This window comes from Phalangium opilio, unplaced genomic scaffold (assembly GCF_054372755.1).
Source record: "Phalangium opilio isolate 3A_F unplaced genomic scaffold, DU_Popi_V2 ptg001170l_1, whole genome shotgun sequence".
Taxonomy (NCBI): Eukaryota; Metazoa; Arthropoda; class Arachnida; order Opiliones; family Phalangiidae; genus Phalangium; species Phalangium opilio.
Window position 1 is genome coordinate 7,800,816 of NW_028324255.1, and position 26,785 is coordinate 7,827,600.

Here is a 26,785-nt window from a genome sequence, read left to right on the forward strand (position 1 = left end):
TGACTAAGCCTCTCGATATTGCCTTGTTTGAGAGTCCGTATCTCTGTAGAAAAAACGTTGTTGACACTTTCCAGTCGGTTTAATCCAAACAATACACTTATTATTTTATGGCAGACTTATACTAATCTAAATTTTTCAAGCTAAGATTATGAATATGTTGAACATTACGAAATAGATCTTTTATTATAATGATTAAACGTAAGAAATCAAACTCAAAAGGTACTCACTTGTAAGAGAAGTGCCGGGAGAAGTTTTTGAAAACGCTTGAATTTTTTATAAATTTTCACCAATGCTGATACGTTTTACAAGTAATAAAGCAACGTGGTATATGAATCACACAATCTAAGCGCGAGTTTACGTAAGCAAATTATCCTTTACGAATTAGTTATTCCACTCGTGTAATAACCTGTACATTATTCGGCGCTTTGAAAAAACTGTGAAAATTCATTTTCAGTAAAAAATCGTATGGTCGGATTTCATATTTTAAACGAAAAAAATTCGAATTCTTTTTCAAAATTGAATTTTGAAAACTATTTTTTTGAACAAATTTCTGTTTAAATTTGGCTAAATTGCCTATAAAACGCTCATTAAAAGTGATTTCATCTCAATCGAGCGATAAATAAGATTTTGGTGTGATTTTAAAAACCACTCAAAATCGACGTAGCTCGGCGCGATAAGCACATTTTGAGATTTTTTTAATGTATTTTTAAATTTCCTAGAGACCGTAGTTGCGTTAGTACTATTATACAGTGGTCAGCAATGTATCACTCAATGCATTGCATTTACCTGTTAACACAAATTTATCCTAATGTCCCTTAGCATGATAAACCCCTGATTTAATTTTAATAATGGGAAAACCACAGCATCTCAAAACCATATCTTAATTCTTAAATACAAATAACAATAACAACAATTATAATCTAAGGTTTATAAGTCAGATACCCACAAAGAGTATACGTTTTTATTCCATATATTTTACTTAACTAAAGAATATATAGTTCCCCCTTTATTTTAATTGTTTATATTTATTCAGTGTATTATTGATTAAATACATTGGAAACCATTGTAAAACATCCCTGGCGTTATGGGCACACAATAATAACTAAAAGGATTGGTGTCATTTTTCAAATTGGTTAAGGTCTATACAACTTTCCCATTTTCATTCAATTCCTCATATTTCGGTTGTGTTTTGATTGATCCGTGAAGCTTGATTATTCCCGTCGTTGGCAATTCGACGAGAATAGCAAAAAGAAAGATAAAGTATTCGACAATGCAAGATATCCGAAGAAATCTCTGAACTGAAAAATTAAGAACATATTAGCCGAGTCCGAACATAATCATAATTATGCCTCCTCTGTTTCAAGTCCAATTTTTTTTTCCTAATTCTATTTTCACCGTTTATTGATGTACTTGATTCAGCGTTTGTGGATTAATGGAGAAAATAGGTCAGATGGAGTGCAAACCAAAGTCTCCCACTGTAAACTTTTCGTACGCCTGTATACCCTCCGGTAAATGATTTCAGAAGTCCATTAAATTAGCCTAGGAAGTGAACAATTACAATGGCTGGTATAGCGTACGTCTCTGCTGGGGTAAGAGCTCCTTCTAACTCCATGGATAGGGGGTTAAATTTTCCCCTTTCCTATCACCGTTAAAAATCACGAGCTCCTCTCTAGAAAGTCTTTCTTGACGTGAGCCGGGCGTGACTTCTTCAGCCCATGAACGCTGCATCTCTAAAGGGTAGATTGTTTGCTTTATAAAAAATTAAAAAAAGGAACGGCCACGGTTGTTAAAGGGAGGGTGAAGTAGAAAATCAAGTGGTTTTTTAATCGATGCTTCTACTAATTATAAAAAGGCAGGGGGTTACGCGATTGGTCGGACGTCCTTATTTAAAATTATCTTTTAAATCTGAACCTAATTTGAATTTTAAAATCATTCGGAGTTAGTATTTCCTGAATGTTTGACTATGCAGACTGGTCTTGTAAATAGTAGGGGAATCGATAAAAAAACCACTTGATTTTCCACTTCACCCTCCCTTTAAATAGTCTTTTTTCAATAGGTTTATGAAGAGTCATAAAAAACTGAATAACCTTGACTGTTCCAAAATTCACACCCCCATCCCTTCTCCTATTTTTAGCGGGCTCTGTTTTACAGTGGAAGGGGGCGTTTTCGGCCAATAGTTTTTTCTCTCTCGATAGGGCAAATTTTGGCGTACGAGTCGCACCTAAACCGGAGATCTGAGAAAAATTATCGCGAGGTGGCGAATGTGTTGCCCTTCTTCAGTATTGCTACACAAGAGAGGAGAGTCCCAAACTCCGCTTTTGGTTACTTCCTAGGCTAATTTAATGGACTTCTGATGATTTCAAGTTCTGGCGTGAAGCACCATTGTATTTGTATGGCAACTAGATTCTTTTTTAAAGACACAGGGAGCATTCTCAACGTTTCCATACCATACGACCCTACCGAAACGCTGAGCATACTGGGAGGATTATGTTGCCGTAGATGATGATACAACCTTCTACGTTGTAGGTTTGGTGATAACCACTCCGTCCCTCTCTACTTTAAGGGTGGACAACTAATCTAAGCTACTGAGGTTATAAGTCTTTTCCATGTAAATAAGAAGGAAGAACAAGGGGGTAAACCTTTGCCTTTCACCTTGCTTTTTGACGCCTGGGCCCTATAGGCTTTTTGGGTCCTGAGAGCGATCAACCCCTTGTATGCCCCTTCACGGAGTAAATACAACAAGAAGAGTGGATGAGGGAAGGGCAGATCTGTTTCTGTATCTCACGCACACCTATCTCGGCACAAAGCGGAGAAGCCTGACGTCACGTGATTCGTGAATAAGGAAATTCAAAGGGATAAATAATAAAACACTGTTAGGGCAGTGTGAACAAATTTCTCTCTGTTGCACCGATTGCGCATGTACGGAACTGTGGGACAGAACCAGTACCGGTTTTGAAAGGGGCTGACAGAGAATTTGGTGCTCGATGGTCTCGATATTGAGGGTTGACTATTCCCTTTTTAACACTGAAGAGGCTTATTGGAGCTTGCCGATAATTGCTATCGTTTTTCTAGCTAAGAGATGTTGAAATAATTTGATCGAATGTTCTTACCAATATTCCACTGCTAAAGTGATTAGGTGAGTCAGTCTCAACCTTGTACATCGATAATACAATAGGGTGCATCAAATAGGAACAATACGACAGCTTACTTAATGGAACCCAAACTTTCAAGGAAAGAAGCCTATTAACTGAGCCTAAAAAATAAAATAATAATTAATATCAAATGTGGATGAGAGGGAAAGTATGACAATGGTCATAGAGTCTGTGTTGAAAAACGCGGACATCAAAGTTTCGCCAATAACTACTTAGTTTACTAGTGACTGATGGACTTCCAAACTCGCGATTGAAAGTAGTTCAGACATTTATGCTCCTTAGTTTAACCATAGCCCACTCGATCACGCGCATCACGACGCAAGCTGCTCGCGCTATAGCTAAATTACATAGATTTGTTTTAAACGTATCTAGTTTTATGTGTTTTCTATTGCTTCGATAACCTTACTTAAATCCATATTATACCTTCAAATACCTCTTAAAACATTACCAGCTAATCTGTCCTGTCTACAAACACAAATCGAGGAAGTTCTAGCATACACAATAGCAGACGACGGTAACAAGACCTATTTTAAGGGAGTGAACAGGCCCAGTATATAGCTACGCCAATAAAACGGTCAACCACGGCGAATCTCTGATGACTCGCATCTTTTTGGCCATTTTCATACTTTTCCTCTCATCGACTTTTGTTAATATTTAATCTTGACCGTCACCGTAAAAGTGCTAAAGCCTGAATAAGGCAATTATGGAGTTAGTGTTTAACTATAACCTACCTCCGTGATTAGTCAAACAAGCATATATGACCCACGCCACTCCAGTGACCCATACACTCCTCGCGAATGTGTTAAATAGCGTGTTTATAATTGGTCCATGGTCAACAAAGTAAAGACCAAAGACAGGTGTTATGTCAGAATAAGCAACTAAAGAAGAATTGTTTATTAACTTCCTTTATAAAGTGCGACTAGTTAACTGACTTAGTCTTGTACATTTTTGGTATGAAGTAAACTCTTATCTTATCAGAGTCCCCGCATGTGGTGATACATTTACACAGAACAAAATGAGATAAAAAACTAAACAATAAAATAGAGTAAATTACGTAACATGTTTCCTTTTTAGCCATATCGTAGTATACGATAGGCTCTTAGTTTGACCCGAGCCGTAGTAACAGTAGTAACAGTAGTAACAGTAGTGGCCGGAGTTTTCGCTATCGTTATCGTCAGATTTTAGCTTAAAATGAACTTTATATTACCACAACCCACCCATAGGGGTAACTGGGCTCGGTTAGAAATTTAATTTTAATTAAAATTTTTTTGAGATCGCAGCCGGGATTCGAAACCGGGTCGCTCACGTAGTAGACGGAAATTCTACCACTGAGCTATAGAGACTTGATAGAAACTCCGAGTTTTTTATTATTTATTTTTATCTCTAAAATGTCAGGGTGATGTGGGGTGGGGTACCTCTTAATCTGTGGGGTCGGATACTTTTGAATTTTTATCTGTGGGGTCGGATACTTATGAATTTGTATGTTTGGGGTTTTTATATTTATTTTCTTTTTATTTATGTGCTAACAGGGATAGATAGACTTTTTTAAGACGGAATAAACAATGTTTGGCCTTTACTTCAGTCCGACTCATAGACGAGTATGTAGTCCCTTCCTTCAACACGTAACCAAAAAATTAAATTATCTTATTGGCTCACTAAAACTACGTATTAGTGACGTTGCTGACGGGGAGGGCCAAAAATACGTAATTCCTGTTTACCTCTGTCGCCATGACTACGACCCCTCTTGCGTTGTACCATAGCCCACTCGATCACGCGCGTCACGACGCAAGCTGCTCGCGCTATAGCTATAGAGCTAGGATCGAGTGGGCTATGGTTGTACAGATAAGCGTCTTCACAGGGGTTCAAAATGGAGCCGTCTAAATGCGAGGGTCCGGTAATTATTCGGGAATTGTTTTTAATAGCAATTAAGAAGGTAGTTAGTGAATTTGGTGCCGGTGTTTTGGATTTGGAGTACATCTGTAAAGGTGAAAAGTGTTCGCTAATTCTTTCTTAAGCCAATCATTTCTACTATCCTCATGATTTTGTAAACGAATTTGATGAAGTTAACCAAGGCTTAGTGAATGGTCAGGAGTTTTGTGAGCTTAGTGTTTGGTTAAAACCTGTTCGTGCTGTAATATCTATGAAGACTTTTACTCAATTCTAACTCACTTTTAATTTTCTTGGGTCTTCCCCGTTTTGTTTTTCAGTTGCAAGCCCTATGTCTTGTGTAACTTCCATTTTTAAACAATGTTATTTCAAAAATTACAATCCGAGCCCCTTCCAACTTGGCAGACGAAGGGGGAGACGACGTTTATTTGACCCGGATATACATACAACGCCATAACAAAAATAAGACCCGCCTCTTCTTTCATACCCCTCCGTCACGGGTAAGGGGGTCGTGGACTAGGACGCGCACCCGAATAACCCTGTTACCCATTCCGTCTTAAAAAAGTCCATCTATCCCTGGTGCTAATTAAATAGATAACGATTTTCCCCGTTTCATGTGTTTCGTTCTCGTTCGGTAGCTATCGTCATCTATGTTATGTTTGACTGGAACGTTTTGGCGGTTAATTCAAATGTGGGTTTAGATAGAGCTAACATAGTGTTAAATGAGCGTTATGCGTTTGATCATTTTAGCATTGCTAAAGGTAATTCGAGGGGATAATCACTAAAATGCGTAATCACTATAACTAAACTTTCTCTTTCAAAAGTTTCTGGGCATAAGTCCTTGTTTGAAATTTATAAGATGCCATAAGTGTGCATCGGCATAAGTCTATGTTGTAAACTCATCGAGGGGATTATCACTAAAAACTATCTGTTCTTCGATTCACCGGAATATTAGAATTACAGCATAAGTAAATTTATACGGTTATAATTTAATCACTGTTTAGACTTTAGAGTAGGGAATCGAGGGGCTATTCACTCTGATTTTATGCACGGTAAATCATTTAAGCATTGAAAAAGATAGCGCTATTCACTCATTAGGGTAAGGTATAGAGGGGTTATCCACTCATTAGGGTAGGGTATAGAGGGGCTATTCACTCGTACGATATGGCTACTATTACGAGCCCTTGGGCCGTCTTGTTTTTTTTCTATTCGACATAACGTTTTGGTTTGGTGATAATTCGACGCGGTCTCGAGCAAGTACTGGTTGTTGAATCTTGAGATGTGGCTTGAGATCCTCTTTTCGGGTCTACTGCATGAGATGTTCTGTCAAGTCCCGAGTTACTTCTGGACTGCCCTTGAAAAAGACTTATGTGGTTGGGGGACAGCGCTAGTTGCGAATCATGTTTTTCCATTTGTTGAACTGAAGAGGTTCGTCCAAGTGTCGTTTGTTTACTTCGTGTCTGACTCTCTTTGTTCTGTTCATAATTAATCGGAATCCTCACATCACAAGCTGGTCTGTCTTCCAGGCTTGTGAATCGAGTGTGTATCTTCGGGATGTTACCGATACTATGTTGATTATTCCTAGTATCTTTGATGTTTGTCAGTCTTGCTTCGTCGTCATCTCTCATAGGACGAAGATGAAACTTATTTCTTCGATAGATTGCACCAGTCGGTGTAGTAATTATGTAAGAATTTGGTTCTCCGGCAAGATCTGTTATTTTGGCTGGTAACCATCTTCTAAGTGCAACATAATACCGTACAGAGGTCCCAATTTGATAGTCATGCTCTTCGCGATGTTTCTCGTTATTGATCATGTGATGACGTTGGGTCTCCAAGTTGTCGTGAATTAAATTGGTTGGATATTTTGGTTGTAAATGTTGTTATGTAGTAACATTTGGTGTTCGGATCAGACGACCCATGAGCATTTCTGACGGCGCGGGGAGATTCGGAAGAGGCGTCGCTCGGTACTCAAGAAGGACGTAATGGGGATCAACGCCAGCTTGCTTTGCTTTATTCAGTAAGTTCTTTATAGTTTGGACGTGTCTTTCCGCCATGCCGTTTGATTGTGGAAAGTGAGGACTTGATGTGGCGTGCTCTACATCCCACTGCATAAGAAATTGGGCAAACTCGGAAGAGTTGAATGGTGGACCATTGTCCGAAATTACTCTTTGAGGCGTTCCATATCGTGCAAAATGTGGTTTCAATACTTTTATCACGGATTTGGCATCTGTTGTGCGCAATTCATCGACCTCGATAAACTTCGAATAGTAGTCCACGCATAACAATATTGATTTTTGATCTTGATGAAAAAGATCCATTCCTATAGTTTCCCATGGCCTGCTTGGTACTGGATGTGGTGTACTGGTAGTCTTAACGTTCGCTCGATCCAGAGTGCGACAAACTTGACATGATTGGACGTACTTTGTTAGATCAGAGGTCAGTCCAGGCCAGTAAACGTGAATTCTGGCTTTTCTAAGACACGAGTTGATGCCCTGATGTGCTCCGTGGAGTTGAGCCATGATCTCTTTCCTAAGAATTCTTGGTATGAGAAGTCTATCACCTCTGTAGAGTAGGTCTCCTTCCATGTGAATTTCGTCTTTTATCGGCCAATATTGCCGTAGTTCCGGTCTAAGAGTTGCTTGGTGCTTTGGCCATCCGTCCTTGACATATTGCAAATTGCCTTTGGTCTCTTCATCCGTGATAGTGGCGAGTGTAAACTCGTTCAACTTCTTGGCGGATAACACCGTCAGTGAGTGGAGGGTGGCGGTCGGACCTTCCAGCTCTTCCATGTGTACGTCATTGGTTGAGGATGGTGAGCGCGACAGTGCATCCGCTATATACATCTGGGATCCTGGGACATATGTTAGAGTTAGATCGTATCTGGCTAGACGCAAAACAAGCCTCTGTAGACGCGGAGATAGTACATTGAGCGGTTTGTCAACGATGGCGTTTAATGGTTTATGATCAGTTTCAACTATTGACTTGGTTCCAACAAGATAGTAATGAAAATGTTCCACTGCGCAGACTACTGCTAACAGTTCTTTTTCGATTTGCGCATATCGTTGTTGGGCTTCAGTCAAAGAGGTAGAGGCGTATTGTATAGGTTGTCTATCTTGCAATAGGACGGCGCCAATTCCGTATTGGCTGGCATCGACAGAAACGACATTTGGTTTAGTCGGATCATAAAAAGCGAGAACTGGGGCTCGCATAATATCATCCTTTAGTTGATTGAAACGCATTTGTGGTATCATATCCCATATGAATTCCACGGACGATTTAAGTAGTTCCCGAAGGGGAGCCGCCATTTCCAAATGATGAGGAATGAATCTGCTCAGATAGTTGATTACATCCAGGAACCTTTGTAGTTCCTTTTTGTTCGTTGGAGGAACCAAGGATTTGACAGCGTCGACTTTCCTTTCATCTACCTCCACTCCCTGTCTTGAGATTTTATGACCCAGGTAAATAATAGTAGATACAGCCAGCTGCAGTTTTTTCTTGCTGAACGTAATTCCAGTGGATCGGGCTCGCTCCAAGACACTTCGCAACCTCGCATTGTGCTCTGTCAGATTTTCAGCCCCTATCAGCAGGTCATCCGTAGATATACTCCAGGTATATCCCCAAAGATCTCGTTCATAATACGCTGACAAATTTCCGAGGCACTTGAAATGCCGTAGGGTATGCGGAGAAATCTGTATCGCCCATATGGCGTCGAAAATGTGCATAAACGTGAGCTTGCCTCATCCAACTTGATTTGCCAGAAGGCGGAGGTTGCATCAAGCACGGAGAAAACCCAGCAACCTGCCAGATTACTGAATATTTCCTGCGATGTTGGGACTTTATAATGTTCTCGTTTGATTGATTTATTCAGATTTCTTGGATCCAGGCACACCCGTATGTCTGGTTGTTTCGGAGCATCAGATCGACCCAATCTGTAGGTTCCGAGACTGGTACTATGACGTTCAACTCCTGCATGCGACTAAGCTCCATTCGAAGTGGTTCGCGAAAGGCGTCTTCTTTGAGTGTAATGTGGTGTACTCCTGGTAGACACCCCATAGGGCCGAAGACGTCTTTGAACTGGTCGATAAGTTGTAACGGACTGTGGTCAGGCGTTGGTTGTATTGAATTGAGGTGTACTTGTGAAGGTTGTCCTTGATACTGTGGCGGACTGCTGTCAGAGGTTAGTGCCGATTCGTGGTTGAAGTCCAGTCGTTGGATTAGACCTAGGTCGGTAAGTGACGTAGCACCCAGTATAGGTATTGTGTTTTGTTGCGTGATGTAGTAGATGCAGTCTTTGATGGCATTTTCTGAGGCCGTCTCGGCATGAATGAAGCCCAGCATTGGCACGTTGTGTCCTGAGTATGACATCACTCTTCGTCGTGTAGGATGGATGGGTGGCGGATTCAACAGTTTATCGTATGCGCTTTTCGGAAGGACGTTGACTTGAGACCCGGTATCCATTTTCACTAGTGTAGGTGTGTGGTGTATGTCAATGCTAGTCATCCAATCGTGGCGGGTATTATCCTAGGGTCGTAGCGTCGATTGTGATAAGAGTCACGTAGAAGGGATCCTCGTCAGAACATTCTTCCTGGTCGTGGTCGAAGTGATGTACGAGGCCAGTTGGCACGGACTCCAAATATTGTGCAAGGTATGTATCTTCGTATTGAGCATGGTACTGATCGTCATCCATGTCACTAGGGTAGAGGTGCTGAGTCTGATGATGTGAGTGGTCTGAGTTATCTGGTAGGACTTCTTGTAATGCAAATGTCGATACGCAGACTCTAGCCCAGTGATTGAGTCGTCCGCATTTGGCGCAGGTTGATCCATTTGCTGGACACGTGCGAGGGGCATGAGTGAGACCGCATCTCGCGCAAGATGATCGAGACTGTGTGCGCATGCTGACGTTGTTCGGATATACGTAGCGGTTGGGTAAGTTGCTTGGCGCAGCTCGCATGCGCGAATGGCCGTACGAGCTTTGATGACGTGGAGCTTGGGCCGACGATCGGTGAGACCAAGATTGGGAACGACGATCGAGAGGTCGGGATGAAGGATGGCGAGCGCGAGTGCCCATATAATCGACTGCTACTGGTGGACCCGACGGTGCAAGTATCGGATGAGAAGATCCAGCCGAAATTACCACGACAGATTCTAATGGCTTCTGTGAGAGTGAGGTTGCGGATTTCTAAGAGCCTGGTTCGAAGTTGAGATAAAAGAATCATTGAGGGGTTCGAGATCGCAGTGTTTCACGAGAGTTTTTAGTTCGGCGACAAATGAATCGAAGGATTGGGTGGGGCCCTGCCGCGACGCGAAGAATAAGTGCCGAGATAAAGTTTGGTGTTTATATGGTTTATAGTAAGATGAGTACGCTGTGTATACATCGTCCAGCGTCCGTACCGGAGGCGGCTCGTGCGCAACAGGAAGCGGTAGTTCGGGAAAGTCTAAGATTTTATATAACTTACGTCCTACGTAGAGCTCGGAATCGGATATCCATTATCGTTTGTTATTCACGTTTATGTCTACAAATTATTCGCGGTTAATTTACCCAGATATAAAATATAGTAGCTTCTATTTTATAGGTTCGCCTATGCGGTTGTAGCTTGAAAAATGTACTGTTTGCAAGCCCATATCAATCAACTGTATCCATTCGGATAAACGTTGAGTAAGTTACATTACGTATAGATAAGCTTACATATTACGTAATGTGGTAATTTTCTTAACTGAACATAAAAAATAATTAATGTATAGCGTTCGTTTAAACTAAAACACTGCAAAGCATTAATATAATTGATATAAGTCTGTTTGCCTATTAAACAATTATGAACCTGGTTTCAACATCTTATGTTAAAATAAAAATACAGTACAGTCATAACTTTATGGTACTTGAACTTTGTGTCCTTGTTCATGGTTAGAATCTGAAGTTATAAAGGACGAGTAAAGTACTATTCTCAATTACAGACGTAAGATACTTGTACATGTCCCTAGAAGTCACAATTGTGCAGACAATGCCTCGTTAGTATCTTTTCTGGTTGCTCTTCATTGCTAATTAACAATGTAATTGCGCAAACATCCAGTGAATTTATACATATTTATTTCAAAAAAACATTGTTGGTTATTCACATTAGTAATGCATTAATAAAAAATACTCCATTTCCACCACTATTATATACAAGTGAAATATGAAATTCTGTCTGGTGTCAAAGTAAAACGCTTCTTTGGAATTGGATAAGTGTCACCAGAAAAATGTCCCTCAAAAGCAACTGACGACCCTTTAGTGAAAAAAATTCGCTTCCCATTTTGCTAACCGTTGGGTAAACTTCTTTATTGACCCCTAATGGTACAGCTTGTTATGATATTATTCCACGACAATACTAACCTTAACCACCATTCGAGCTTGTCGGTGTGAGGAGGAAGCTGTTCATGCTTGAGAAGCACTGAACCTTTGATTATCCTTCGAGATCTTTCGGATGAACGCTATACAAGTCGTCAATGCCAGCGAAAGCTCCGTGAATATCCATTGTCGACTCTTCACTGCAATCATAGTATTCGTTAAAATCGTTCAGGGTATGAAATTTTGAATTTCTTAACTTCAGAGACAGGTGGCCAGCCTAATATCCCATTTGCTGAGCGCAATAACGTTTCTTGCCCGAGACCCACTGTTTAGTCTGTCTCGGGCCCTCCATATTATGCTATAGCTGATTCTTAATGACGGTCAACCTGTCATGCAGACTCCGTCTAGCGTACTCGTACGGGATGTGGACGAACTGCGCCTGTCCCATTAAACTTGGCCTCTGCGCCCTTTTAGCAAACCTATCGGCTTGCTCATGGCCATGATAACCGCTGTGACCGACACTCAGTACAGCTGAACCCTGTTGCGGGCTGCCAGTCGCGCAAGCAGATCAAGGCAACTGCACACCAGTTGAGAAGTGATCTGACACTGGTTCAGCGCTTCCAAGGGGGGCCTGACTGTCAGAATAAATTCTTACAGTCCGTCCGGTATAACCTTTATTGACGCAATAGTCCGCGCAATAACAGATCATGGCAATCTCCGCCTGAAACACACTTGCATAGGAGCCCAGACTCTCAGAAAAACCGACCTTTGTGGTTTGGCAGTAGTAACCGGCAGTCCGGCATCAGCGCCAGGATTAGTCTTAAGTGACGGTTCAAGTGCGGCATGCTCCCAAAAGAGCTTGGTATGGCTGAGATCCCAAAGTCTGGGTACCCAACAGCCATTATTGTAGAGCCTGTAGGCCCCCATGACGGCATCCTCCTCAACGAAGAGATGAAGAGGAAGCTTATCAAGGAGTATCTCATAGTGTCATCCTTCTGCTATTATCCCCTTCTGATAAAACTAAGTGGAAAGTGTCAAAAATATGGGGTCTTCACTATTTAGTTACGGATATATGGGCTCCCAAACAATGACCCTTAAAATAAGGAAATAGTCCTACACGTGAAGCAAGACATCATCCTGGCCTTCGGATTTAGAAGAAATACAGCACTTCGATATTACCTTTTGCGCTACAGCGGGCCACTGCAAACTTGTCTTTGTTATAACCGCGCCTTTGCTAGTAGTTATGAAGAGCAGCGTCACGTTTTTCTCCTCTCGCTACAATGTTATTGAACCTTTATTTTGTGGAAATAAATGGATTGCAGTGTACTTGAGTAGGTAAAATGAAGCTAAATGAATGTGTTGCAGTGTGCTTGAGTAGGTAAAATGAAGATAAATGAAAGTGCTGCAGTGTTTTAACATCTTCCAAAGACTTCCATCTCTTCTAAACAAGATGGGCAGGCTAGTACGTATTACCAAAAATGTATGGAGGGGCTGGAATGGCTAAGGGGGCTCTCGTTGTACCCTTGATGGTGGAAACATAAGGTGAGTCCTTTTTTTTAGAAGTGTAGCTCCTCTCCCTAAGTCTGTTTAGCTGTCTCCCGCAGGCTAAAAATGTCATGACTCGTTACAAAAAGCCATGGCAGAAGTGACCTTTAGATTTTTTGAAGTTAAATGCGCTGATTCGCCGCCGTTCGCGTTCATATTCGATTCTCTCAGCCTAGGCAGAGGACCTAGGGTAGAGGGTGGAGAATTATAGCAAACAAGTTTTTTTGGCAGCCAATGAATGAAAATAATATGAGTGGTAAATACGATTTTTACGTCAGGCTATGACGTCACTAGCGTAAATTAAGCCATGCCAGTTTTTTCCAAGATCATTTCACGCCGATTAGGATTTGACCTTAGCCATTCCAACCTCTCCATACATTCCTGTTATTACTGCAAGTTTGAAACTTTTTCTTCTTGTTTAAGGGGCCTATGTTTGGGTGCCCGTATATTTGTAATTAAATATTGTAGGCGCCAGGTTCTAGGACATTTTTCTCTCAGTTTGACCGAACGCAGTGGAAAACTAGTCGGGCCGACACCAAACCTGATCAATCGGCCCGAAAGAATTATCGGACTGTCGGTCTACAATATTTGATGTCCGACCGATTTAGTCGGCAAGGTGTGTTTTGAGTCGTGTATCCGACTTAAGGTGGATTGAAGACGTTTACCGACAATTAACCGATTCGGACAACTAACCGCCTGTACCGACAAAAAACCAACTACAAAACGGATAGAAAATGCTACTAGGGAAAGAACACACCTTAAAATTAGCTCAAGAAGCATGATCAAGAGATATGAGATCCTGATAAACAGCGACATTGAAGGCGCATTTGCAGAAAGGGACCGTCCATAAACTACGTCACGCAGAAAATTACATTTTCTGACCCCCCCGTCCCCCCTGATCACACTTGGTCACGCTTTCTAAGACCCCTCCCCTGAAAACCACGTCACATTTCTTCAACCCCCCCCCAACAGACATTTGTTTTAATTAAAAGATATTCTTTCTTCTTTTCCACTTTGAAATTTTTTGCTCGACTTGAAAGTCGAAGTTCATTTCCGTTTTTAGCTTTTATGAATATCGTTTGCCACTGATTGAGCTTTTTAATAACCATCCAAAATATTAGTTAAAGGGGCACTCTTAATAGTTTTCGACATTGTCACTTGAAAACCTTAGGCTAATCGAGCTTGGGATTCAGATTTTAAAAATGTGCGAAAGAAACGAAACCATTTAAATCGGATGGAGGATCCGATTCTTCCTCGCTAATGCCAGTGGCTAATATACAGTGACATTAGAGAGTTTAAGCTGACACTACATTTAGCAGTCCTTATGCGTACGTGTAGCTAGTTCTGCAGAGAACGGGTCTCTTTATTTTAAATGCGCTGTTTAAATTGGCTACACGTACGAATAAGTAGGTGATCATTGCTTAAAATTTCTACTATTTAGGCGATGATGGAATAAAAATTTTGTTAAATTACTGTAGAGGTCGGTCTCACGGTGAACTTTGAAACGTTGTGTTTTTTCTTCTATAACAAGGGTCAATCGACCTCTTACTGACTTCATAATAAAATTAATTTCAAATGTGACGTCACACATCGAAGGGCCCCTCCCTCCCCCCTCGTCACGGACCGTCACAAACTTACAAACCCCCTCCCCCCATAAGAGTGTGACGTAGTTTATGGACGGTCCCAAACGCGGTTGGGTACAAACAAAACAACCCTCAAAACGGATACCACGGAAACGGAAAAACAGGTGAAGATAATATGCGGGCTGTTGAAAAAAACTGCCATATTTGCAGTCTGACGTCTTTTTTTTAAACCTGTTTATGCACATGGACATGGACTTCTCCTGTATATAAAAGTACGATTTCTATTCATCTATAGCTATTAGCTATTGCAACTCAGCATTGATAATCGCGATCAGTATAATATTTGGGATGTTTCTTCTCAACGTGGTATTTTAAGTTCCCTGTCCTTAAGTTGGTCTTGGATCCTTGGGTATACGACGCACTTTCGTAAGAAATAGTTACTATTTTTGCACATAATATACAACAAATAAGATGTTGGTACTTACTTATCACAGTACAGTCATTTTGCAAATTCTTTTTCCATGGTGAGACTCTCGAAATGAGATGTTGAAATGCCGCCAACAGTCACTTCACGTTTGTGCAACGTCAGGTTGCGACGATTCGGGTAAACCGAGTACTGAAGAACAACCTGCAGCCATTAACCAAGGTCTACATGCACTAATATTCCGAAACACTAGCACCACCCACTCGAGTGACCCGCCAGATAATTATAAACTGACAGATGAAAATCCGTGTTAATGCATCAGCTTGCAGATAACGGATTACGAAACGATTAAAAATGGATAACTACAAAGCATTAACTTAACTCTGAATAAAAAATAGTATTGCAAAATCGGATTAGATAAGGTTATTGGTTTTTTATCAAATTATATACACCTACTTTAATTGCAGATTAAACTATCCGGTAACAATATTATTTGTAAATAAAGAAACGTATTTAATTGACTTTCAAAATTATTATTTAATTATTTTATCTGTTAATTAATGTTCTTTAAACGTACGCAAAAGATTATGTCAACTCCTTTACGAATCCAAAATTACGCTACGTAATCATGAACGGATAAATTTAAACATTTACGGTTTTGGTTTCGAATAAGGTTTTTGGAAAATATAGATAAGCTTAAATTATTTGAATGGATAGATCTGATTGATATTCAAGAGATCGTACCTAAGCAACAAAAGTTATACAAATTCCGAGCTCTAGTCCTTCGCACCAATGATATGAAGGAAGGTATTGATTAGGGTTTCAACAGGTTTCTTCGAGAGTTCCGTCGCTTTAGCGAAGATTTCAAACTCATCCTTCCACGATTCCCATGAGTCAGCGGGCGTATCACCCGGTAAGAACTCGGAAGGTGCGCGGAACGTAGCCATAGAAAGCGTTGATGCAGGTACGCGACCGGAAAAGAACTCAATAGGGCGCGACTAGACGGAATACTGACCGAAAACAACGCGACGGAAAAAATTTAAACGGCAAGAACGTGATGGAACGGAAAACTGACCGGCGATAACGCGACGGAACGGAAACTTGACCGGCGATAACGCGACGAAACGGAAAACTGACCGGCGATAACACGACTGAACGGAAAAATGACCTGTTGTTTATAAACTTCCTTTATTAAGTGCGACTAATTAACTGATTTAGTCTTGTACATTTTTGGTATGAAGTAAACTCTTATCTTATCAGAGTCCCCGCATGTGGTGATACATTTACATAGAACTAAATGAGATAAAAAACTAAACAATAAAATAGAGTAAATTACGTAACAACAGGTAGTAAAAGAGCGGAGAAAGAGAGTGTCCATCCTGACAGTATTTGTTTCTAATAAGCTAAATGAGACGTTAACAGTTTAAAATAATTTTTCTCATCGAAAGATGATTTTGTGAACTACTGCTAAAGTAGAATACAATATTAAGAAAAATAATGCTTCAAGTAGAAAATATGTTAAATTGCACTCGTTCCATGGTCGGATTCTACTTTCAGGATAATAGTAACGGTGTTTACTTACTCTGCTCAGTGTGCTACCAGATTGTTCAACAAATAACAAAACATATCCTAACAAAGATCCAATAATGTACGTTGAAATACGATATTGTGGTTGAGTGTAAACAGTCTGCAAGGAATATTGCCCTCTAAAAAGGAAATTAGAAAGTAGATCAAAATAGTGAGAAGTTTGAAGTAAATGTTGAATCAAATAACATATGGCCGCATGAACATTTAATGTTCATGCAACCATGTTATTTGATTTTGGCTCTTTGGATTCCTTTCATGTAACTATTATTAGGCCTTGTGGGGATTCGAGTATTGAGGCAGACATAGAAGGGTATAGTGTCTGGAGGTTTGAACAACTTGTTTTCTTCAGACGGAACCCCAGGTATGGATGTAGATCCGAAATGTTATTTATGGCTTCATACAAAAGGACTTTGGTGGACTGGTAACTTTGAAGCCGTATCTAACGTCTTTGGGTCTACGTCCACGTGGTTCCGTCGTAACTCCAATACCAAGCAGACGATACTAAGCCCCGCCTTCTTTTGGAAAGGGTCTATAATCCTCGAACGATAAAAGTGTTGAACCTACTTGAGAATGTTTGATGATATGTCAACCATCAGTCCGGTAATATTTCGTCTATTATAAACGTAGCCTGCCGCTGTGAAACCGTTGTTCCAGGATACAAAAAATGTAGCGAACCATGATCCAAGTATTATCGTTAGAGCGATAACAAAACCAATTTTTCTTTCGAACGTCTTGGGGCTATGGTAAATACCACCAGTTAAACCACCGAAGTATTGAAGCATGTTAAAAACAAGCGAACAAACCATTTTAAGTATATTAAAAACAATGGAGCAATTATAAAGAATTGGATGTCACAGCAAAGCTACTCTATACTTGAGTTCTCACACCACCATGTTTGGTCTTCGTCCATCCCACATGAACACCAGTCTGGTACTTTTCTGGCTTCCAACACCACCATCTTCTGTTCTTTGTCAATCCCACATTGACACCAGTCTGCACTTACACTGGCTTCTAACACCACCTTCCACTGGTCTTCCGTCTATTTCACATAGACGCCAATCTGTATCATTGGCTTCTACTCCATTATCATCGTTTGGTTTTAGGATATACGCGTCGATCAGCTAGGGTTACGAGAAACGTCTAGCCTCCCTAAGGTGGGATCGGCCACAAAGGTTTTCGCAATTGCGCTTTTTACTTACTATTATAAGGGAAACGATTTCCATATATATACCAAAATTTGAATAGAATCTGGTAAGAGGGGTACGCTTCAATTTAAACGTCAATATTAGCAAAGTTTGAGAAGATAATAGGTATAACTTTATTTTAAACGATTTAACTATTATTAATGTTAATTAATGAAGATTAAAATAATTCAAAATAATTATATTTATTTAAATATTAAAGAAAAACCTCTCGTGCAAAAAGAGAGATTATCATTGCCTCCTCTATCTACCAAGGCCCGTGCATGCGATATATTTCCTTCATTGCCTCCTATATCTATCAAGGCCCTTGCATTGTGATATATTTCATTCATTGCCTCCTATATCTATCAAGGCCCGTGCATTGTGATATATTTCATTCATTGCCTCCTATATCTATCAAGGCCTGTGCATTGCGATATATTTTTTGCCGCTTCTTTTTGTGAGTATTTGATTTTTGTATGTAAAATGGAGGAAGATAATGTTGAGAGTAAGGATGAAGTGCGGAAGCGCAAAGCGCGGGAAAGGATGAGGGCAAAAAGGTCGACGTTTTCATTGGATACTTAAGTTTATATAATATATAAGGTAATATTTTGGTTTCCCAACTTGTTTTTAAATCACGAAAACTCTGTTTCGATATATAGATTATTTTGTCTTGTCGAGCTTGTTCGTCTGGTTTATGACATCACTATGACGTTGAGGAAAAAAGCGCGGTAATCCTATACGCGCGAGGTATACGCGCGAGGTATACGCGTCTCGAGCTCTGTCCATGCTTCTCCCCTGTCTAAACTCTGGGTCTGATAGCGGAGAGAGTGGCACCATCTCGCGTGTGTGACGTCAAAAACAAGAAAACATTTTAGCCTTTCTTAAAAAGTGGATTTAAAATAATTTCATATGAAGCATTTTCAAATGCATATTGCCAAATAACCAGAAATCGGAGAATTAAAAGCTTAATATTTTTGAATTCACAGTAATTAGTTCTATCTTTTGCTATAAAAATCAGAGGTTTTTCAAACAAAGCTTCTCATACCCTTTAATTATAAATTAAAATCACATTTTGATTAAATTTAAATCTTAATTTGATGAAATTTAGATTTTAATTGAATTTGAATAAGATTTTTCTAAAACTTTAATTAAATTAAAAGATACTTTCAAATAGTTTTTTTTACTTTGAAAGAAATTTTTCTAATAGTTGCATTAAATTTGGACAACATCAAGTATTAAATAAAATTGGATCGGATCGAACTTTGAGTAAAATTGAATAAATTCCGATCACATTTAGTTTCAAATAAATTTTTCATCGTTTTTTTTTGTTATCGAATTCAAGTATATTAATATTCGTTTATTTATCAAATTAACACTTTTGTATGATCACGAAAAAGCCAATAATATTAGGGAAATACAAGCAGCCGGCAAGTATGATTGTCCTGATTTCGATAGTTACTTAGGATTACTAAGAAAGAGTTCTGTGACATTGCTTCTTCCATTGTGTAGTGCTGACGAGAAAAATTGAGAGGAACCACCGTGGTCTTCCGCCTATTTTTCGCGGAAATTGCTTTCCGAATAATTTTAGAAATATACCGCGCGTGCCGGAAATAAGATACTCCCGTGTCCCGCACACCCCCCTCTCCCCCAACCTTCCCCGCTTCCATCATCTGGATGGGAATAGAAATACGGGCAAGGGGAAGTATTGGAGCGATTGGGACGAAATGTAGATTCGGTTATGGAAGGATTGCCACAAGTCAGAGATAATCAAGAGAACCTGAAAAACAGGGAATTGCAAATTCGGAAAAATTTATGAGGAAGAAATTGTCGGGGAATTTAAAATAGGCCAAAAATGTCATGGAAAGTTCAGGGACTTTTACCTCTCTGAGCGACGATAACGTCACGGAGAGGTATAACACTGGTCGTGTCTGTGTGTGTGTCTGTCACCGCATTGGCAGTTGCCAAATCGGAGTAAACGTATTCACAATAATCTGACCGCGTTCGCAGTTCACAGAAAGCAATTTTTGGCTTCCACTCAGAGAGTATAGACCACCGTATACCGATGAGATTCTCGGTATACGGTGGTCCTGTGAGGAGGAGGGGGTTTATTACCTCCCACTCTTCGTTCTTCTCTGTAGGCGGTGGTGCGCCGGAGGGTAGGGGGGTTGCTAGGGGGGTGAAATTGATGACGTCACGTGATGTTGTTGGCGGTAAATTTGATTTGTAACGCCCCCTAGTTGTGGCGGGAGATTTAGTTGATTATTAAGGCGATGGCGCGAAATTTGAATTTATATTTTAGTGTATTGATCTGACGTGACTTGTCGATGGTAAAGGTATGTAGTGCCCATAGTGGTATTGTAGGATATTGTATACATTTAGTGGATGATTTATATAGGTTCAGTAGACCCTTTCCACACCATCCTGTAATGCTATTCTCTGTATGATTTTAAGGTATCTCCATGTCTGCTTATGTCATACTAAAGAACTAGTTTTAATTGAGATATGGTTTACATTGCAAAATACATTTACAGATTTAGCTACGACGCGGTTCTACAGTAAGGGTGTTTTGCATTGGTTATTAAGGTACTGAGTTAAAACAATAGTACATTTTAATGCCATAAACGAGGTATTACAACAGTTTTTGCACAGTTTGGTAGCTGGTAATTAGTTAAAATGAAGCAGTACTACTAAAACATCATAAATAAAATTTGATTCAAATTAGTTTTAATACGAATTTGGAGAATAAGTACAATTACTCGAGTTAAAACGCGAAATATTACTAAAAAAACATCAGAAAATACGGGTTACATAGCATACATCATATAAAAATTGAACAATATTACGGCATGCGAGATTATTAAGTAGATATATACCCATATACCCTCATAGAAAATATAGCAATACTACTTTTAATATGGTTTAAAAGCTACAATGGTTATTATACGATTTTAGTACAAATATGAGGCTAGTTATTAAACTATTCCCAGGATTGACGAATAGCTATACACGCTAAAATACTGATATACGATTACGGATAAAAATATCGAAATATTACTAAAAAAACGTTACAATAATTATCATCAAAAAAAAAATAAAAATTCACTTATACAAAACAGTATACTAATTTTTAAACTATAGTGCTAATATATACTAATTAAAAAAAAGCTTACTAGATGCAAAAACAGTACCAAAAAACACTGTATATTCGTTAAAATATTGTTACATGTTAATAGTTAAAATACGTTAATATTACTATAAATAATACTTGAGATACCTATTAAAATACTGATACTGGGTATCTAAAATATATACAAGTAACTTATGTGGAAAATGTCAAAGATTATATTTAATATAACCGTATGGGGTAGTTTTATAATCAGGTAGAACTCTTACTTTATCCACTACGACCTGATATGTTTTGGTCTGGTTGATCGTGATCAGTGTGTGATCTTGCAGACGTCTGATTTGAGGGCCAATAGGGACTTGAATCGAGTTCATTAGAGGTTCACCTTCATTGTTTACCCCCAGTAGTTTCTTCATTGTTTCAAAATTTATATAATTTTCTGTATAGGCGTTTAAATAAAATCCTTTAACTTTAATAATGTTGGTTTTAGTGCCGGTTTTAGGGTCGAGAATGTCCATAGAATAGTTCTTGGGTCCAGCACTCCCCCATTCACAAATATAGGCATCCTGTCCATAAGATTCTAATTCATTTTTGAGCTCCTCTAAATAATCGCCTGTGGGTAGCAAATGAGCGCCGTCTGGCGAGAGGTACACTAAACTATCCGTGTCATAATAAAAACAAAGGTCACCGACCTTTTCAAGATGTTTTAGTAAATGTAATCGGGCCATAGTCGTAGTATAACAAGCGATGACTACGTTTGTGTGTTTGTGCACAATCTCGTTTTCGAGAATGTGTTCGTACTTTACTAATACTGTGTTTTCGTTAATTGTTAATAAACTTTTCACCGCCAAGTCTGGATATAATATTAATCCGTACAATTTGTTGGCATCTTTGATTAATTCGGTAGAGGTGTGTCGTGTTTTCTGGCCAAATTTACCCCAAAAAGAGTTGAGCATAAGTTTGCTAAGGCATCTGAGACCTTCATTTTTCTCTATTCTTGTGATATCCAGTTCGACGCCCTCTTCGTCTTTGAAGTTTTTAACGTAGTTCTCCTTATCTTCTAGAGTCTGGCAATCTGCAGGGAAGCCACTAGCTAGGGTTTTATACTCTAAAAAGGTATTAACATAATCTTTAAACAGTCCTCCTTGCTTTGTTTTGGGGTCATACTGTGTGACTTTGTATGACCAAGCCTCGTACATTCGCGTGATTGTGTAACCATTCTCTACTGCATGGCGTAACTCATCGACTACCCATGTACCTCGCAATTCTCTTTGTTCTGGAGTATGTTCACAATCATCTTGAAATTGGGTTTTGCAGCAGGTGTAACATAATGGAAACGTTAATTTTCCATTAATACGAGCCGGCAGAACGGGATGAATGAGGTTTTGCGCCGGTAAGACGTCGCATTTAAGAAGTCCATCAAACGAACATATGTTGGGAAAGTTGTCTAATATTATTTCAGGGTGGCCTATAGGTATCATAGTGGTTTTGTTAATGAAAGGGTATAAACTTGTGAAATCCACGTAATAAATACGCTTTGATCCTGTTGTTTTATGGTATAATTTCGTGGCACAACATCTGCCTCCGAAGAATGCATCACGGGGGTCTAATCTTTTTACTTTTTAGGCTTAATATCATTATGGTTTAAAAACTCTATTATTTCGGGCTTATTCGCTTTTTCTTTCTGCCATTCGCATTCCCATTTGACATTTACTATATAATTGAGGGATTCAAATTTGGATAACACGTTCATGCTACTAAAATATCTAGTATTCAAACTCTGAGCAGGGTCCCCGTGCTAAGCCTTGTTTCTGTTTAAAGGAAAGTGTATTTTACACCCATGATAGAAGCACCCCCAGTAATCGAATATTTCCTTGTTGATTTCACATAAACAGTCTACTTTGAGTTTTTGTATTCTGGTTTCTTTACCTCTAAAGGATGATTGGATAGATATATTTCGTTTGTGTGCGGTCCACTCAAGCCATTCTATAGCACCCATTGACTTATTTTCACTAAGTCTATAATAATTTGCCGGTATGATGCCTATAGTATCGGGTTTAAGATAATTTCGGCGAAACACGTGAGAGCACACGGCAGGATGATTAATTGCGCCGCAATTAAATGTATCAACGCCTGTTACTTTAAGCAGTAGGGTACGAAAAGTTAAACAACCTAGGAATAGTAAAACCGTGTCGTTCTCACAATAATAATTGAGTTCCTTCAAGAAGTCGAAACCTTTACCTTTACTATCTTCTGCGTTATGCCATTTTAAGAAGGCACCTAAATTCTTCCTTGTAAAATATTGACAACCATAAGCTTCGATAGGGGGCAGATTAGTCTCTATAGCATAGTTGGTTTCATTCTGTCTATTTACATCAAAATTGTGTTCTATTACATTGAATAAAAAATGTGGGAAATACCCTTTGACTGCATCAGGTATACCAAAAGTAGCGGGAAACTTTGCTAAGGTTACAGGGATGAAATTATAAGAATCCAGAAATAGCAAGTTAAACAATTTCATTTCTAAAATTCGAGTTCCGCTAATTTTCAAAGATGGAACGAATTTTTCATCCCTATTAATGATTTCTCGAATTAGTAACTGATTATCATAATTACTGCCATAGTGAGACAGTATGATGACGTTCTTAACGGCATGCAATTGCATTAAATAATCTAAAAATAAAGCTATAGGATTTCCGCCTGAAAATTGCTGTTTACGCTTACCAAACTGACTACACATAATACAGTTAAAATTTAGGGATGTTTCGTCTATACAAAACTCACACATGGTTATGCTAACTAACAGGATAGCCTGGTGTTCATAGGCTCCTAACTTTTCCTGACAAACCTTAGTTTGTATACATTCTATATCAAAGAAAATATACATAAGGTTTGGCTGATTAGGTCTAGGTTTCTTAACGGATGGCACTTTCAGGGGTTTATCTTTGATAACCTGGATATAACATATGTGATTGCTAGGTTGATATTTCTTACAGACTGGACAATATATACCCCCACACGTATGCATCGCAGTTCTTCGGGAAAAATCAATAATTTTTAAGCAGTCTTTACAGTGAAAAAGACGTTCACGTAGCGACTTTTTATTGCTGGAAGATGCTAAGTGACTTTGATAACAATCATCGCCTAAGAATTTTCGCAAACAAAACCCACAAGCTATCTTGGGACCTTGGCATATAGTGGGTCTCATGCAACTAAAACAAAAGTAATTACATTTATGGGACTGTATTCGCCAATAGGGTACGAGACATTTTTCGCAGAATCGGTCATGATTAAAAAGTGGTTTTAATCTTGTAATAACGTTATAATGGTTATTTTCATTCAATAAAAAGAGGCGGGGCCTAGTATCATCGGGATCGTTTTCACCTAAAATCAAAACAGGGACGCTGTTTTCGAATTTGTAGACGAAAATCGAATATTGACTTAAATGAACTTTGAACTTTTTTAAAAGATTCAGCCGTCCCACAATCACTAGCCCTTACTCCTGCCTTAAGACATAGTTCTAAAGCAGCTTCTTGCTGCATTTTGTTCTCATCTCTATATGTAGATAATGATTGGTAATGGGTCTTTATAATCTTGTCTTCGGTTGTATCATTAGCATAATTTCTATGAGATATAGCCACACAAAGAGCTCGGGCAAGACAGATGTTATCTGAATTAACTATACGTACAATACCACGTCTATCTTTGCAAAATAGATTAAAAGGTTTAATACCTCGACGTAACGTGAGGGTCTTGCCCTCAGGTATTCGTACAATGCTAAAAATCAGTTTAATAGGACCCAGGAAAAATGATTTCATTTCGTCATCATATAACATAACACTAAGCTGGTCGAAAAGAATATTAGGGTCGACTTGATCTGCTCTTCTAAAAGATAATTCTACACAGAAAAAACAACGTATAGGTTTTGAGCATATCCATTTGATTTAATCATGTTGAAAATCTAAACCCTTAAATTTGACGTGCGAAAACTAAACACCAACTAGTACCAATGGGTGTAATAGCTAAACATATAAAAACTAAACACAACAGCGCGTTGAAAGTCTTTTAAAACACGTTTAAAATCTAAACTTATCGTAAAGTGGGCATAAACCGAAACGCCAGGGCTTAAACGTGTTCAAAACCTACTCTAGGTGTAAAGGATATAAACATATTGACGTCATGTAGTTAACTCGAGCATCTGAGGAAGAATAATTAATATTTTATTTGGTGAATCGGTTTTAACCCCTTTTCATGCCGAGAGGCCAAGGTTAAGAAATTTGGGAATGGGGTACATTCATTCGCTGGTGTTTGACACGTCAAAAGTCAGAATTTACTCACAAAAAAAGCCATATTAGAACTTCGCCCATATTTAGTAAGTAAATTAAATTTTATTAGTTAGGTTTATAATATAACTGGGTTTAAATTTGAGTTATGAATTCTAATTTTAAAAAAGTGTTGCTCATTAAACGGTTTGACTCACGCTAAAATTGCCTTCAAAAATGTTTCAGTGCCATTTTTGTTGTGAAATGTAAGTTAAGATCAGAGGTTTAGTAATTATAACCGATCGAAATATATTATTTGTTATCTTGGCGTACCAACGTAAAATCATCAAAATGGAGTTTTCTATTAAAAATCAAGATGATTCTAAACTTGCAAATGAGTGTATAGAATATGTTTACATTTTTTAAGCCTTTCTAAGCACCTGGGACCGGTCAGTTCAACGTTTTTGCTAAGGGACGACCACGTTGACTGTTTTACCATTGCCAGGGTAATTATATTTGTACGCGGCGACCGGCTAGGGTTACGAGAAACGTCTAGCCTTCCAATGGCGGGGTCTTCCTCCAAAGGTTCACGCAATTGGGATGTTCTTATCTACAGCTGCGATTCGAATCCTTTATATACTACCCATTTGAGTAAGGCGAAGCAACAGGCGTATGCTTCATTTCAAACGGCAATATTAGTCAAGTCTTTCAAGAATGATTAATTGTTCTTTTTTTTAACCGATGTAACGCTCAATAAGGCGAACAACTAACGAAGAAAATATTAAATATTAATTATATTAATTATATTTATTTTATATTTAAGATAATCTTGTTTCTCAATTCAAAATTAATACGGAAAGAGTTAAAAAGCAGTCTATGTTTTTGTCTGTGTGTGTCCGTCCGTTGTTACACTAGCGCGCTACGTTAGCAGTACGCTTTGCTTTGATGTGTAAAGAAATCCTACAGAACCTTAATATTCACTTTTTCCATAATATAAAGTGAATATGTGGAAATATTTTTCGTAACTACGATGCATTTAGTACTTTTCTAGCTTTAAAGCTCTGTTTCATTTTGATATTTCAAAGATATTTTTTAATATTAGTATTCGAAATTGCTGTTTATATATTACTTAAGCTATACTACATCTGTATATAGAATAATCCATGTTATCAAGATTTCGAGAAGGAAGCTTAGGCCTGGACTCAATCGGGTAAATCAAGTATTATCCGCAATAGGCTTAGGGAACCAAAGAGTAAATTATTGAGACCTGAGGTGAACTAAACTATTTTCGTGTCTGTAATGAAGGGACATTAACGGTTCAGAGTGAGCCGAAAGTTAATTACACGTTTAAATAATCAGGTTTAGATATAATAGTAGAAGAATGCATTATGGTGGCAATAAGATCAGTGAAAGGGCTAATCGATATCGGGTTACAGCGTAGAAGTTTTCATTCTTATTATAGTGCGCTTTGACTTTCAGTGCGTCTAACCACAAGTCAGCTTTATTGCTGTTTAACGTTAACACTCATGTTGGCAAACTAAGAAAGTCGTTGAGGTCAAACGAGACAGTAGTGTTTATCCTGCTAACCAGTTGTGAATGTAGCTATAAGAATATATGGTTAACAGTTGAGGCGTAGACAATTGGGCCTTTTCAAACACATAAAGGTTATAGCGCTCCAAAATCTACACACTTCATTTCCTGTTTTTTTTTTC

At 38.8% G+C, this 26,785-nt stretch overlaps 2 long non-coding RNA genes across 2 annotated transcripts in view; both read right to left on the reverse strand.

Moving 5' to 3' along the window:
* LOC149584664 (uncharacterized) overlaps positions 1 to 26,785 on the reverse strand; it is a 407,519-nt gene that overhangs the window by 260,927 nt on the left and 119,807 nt on the right. The window lies entirely within an intron of this gene.
* On the reverse strand, positions 1,017 to 4,099 carry LOC149584670 (uncharacterized). The gene is made up of 3 exons (XR_016380319.1): positions 3,884 to 4,099; positions 3,111 to 3,253; positions 1,017 to 1,298 (listed from the first exon to the last, which is right to left on the reverse strand). It is a non-coding gene; the product is annotated as an uncharacterized LOC149584670 (long non-coding RNA).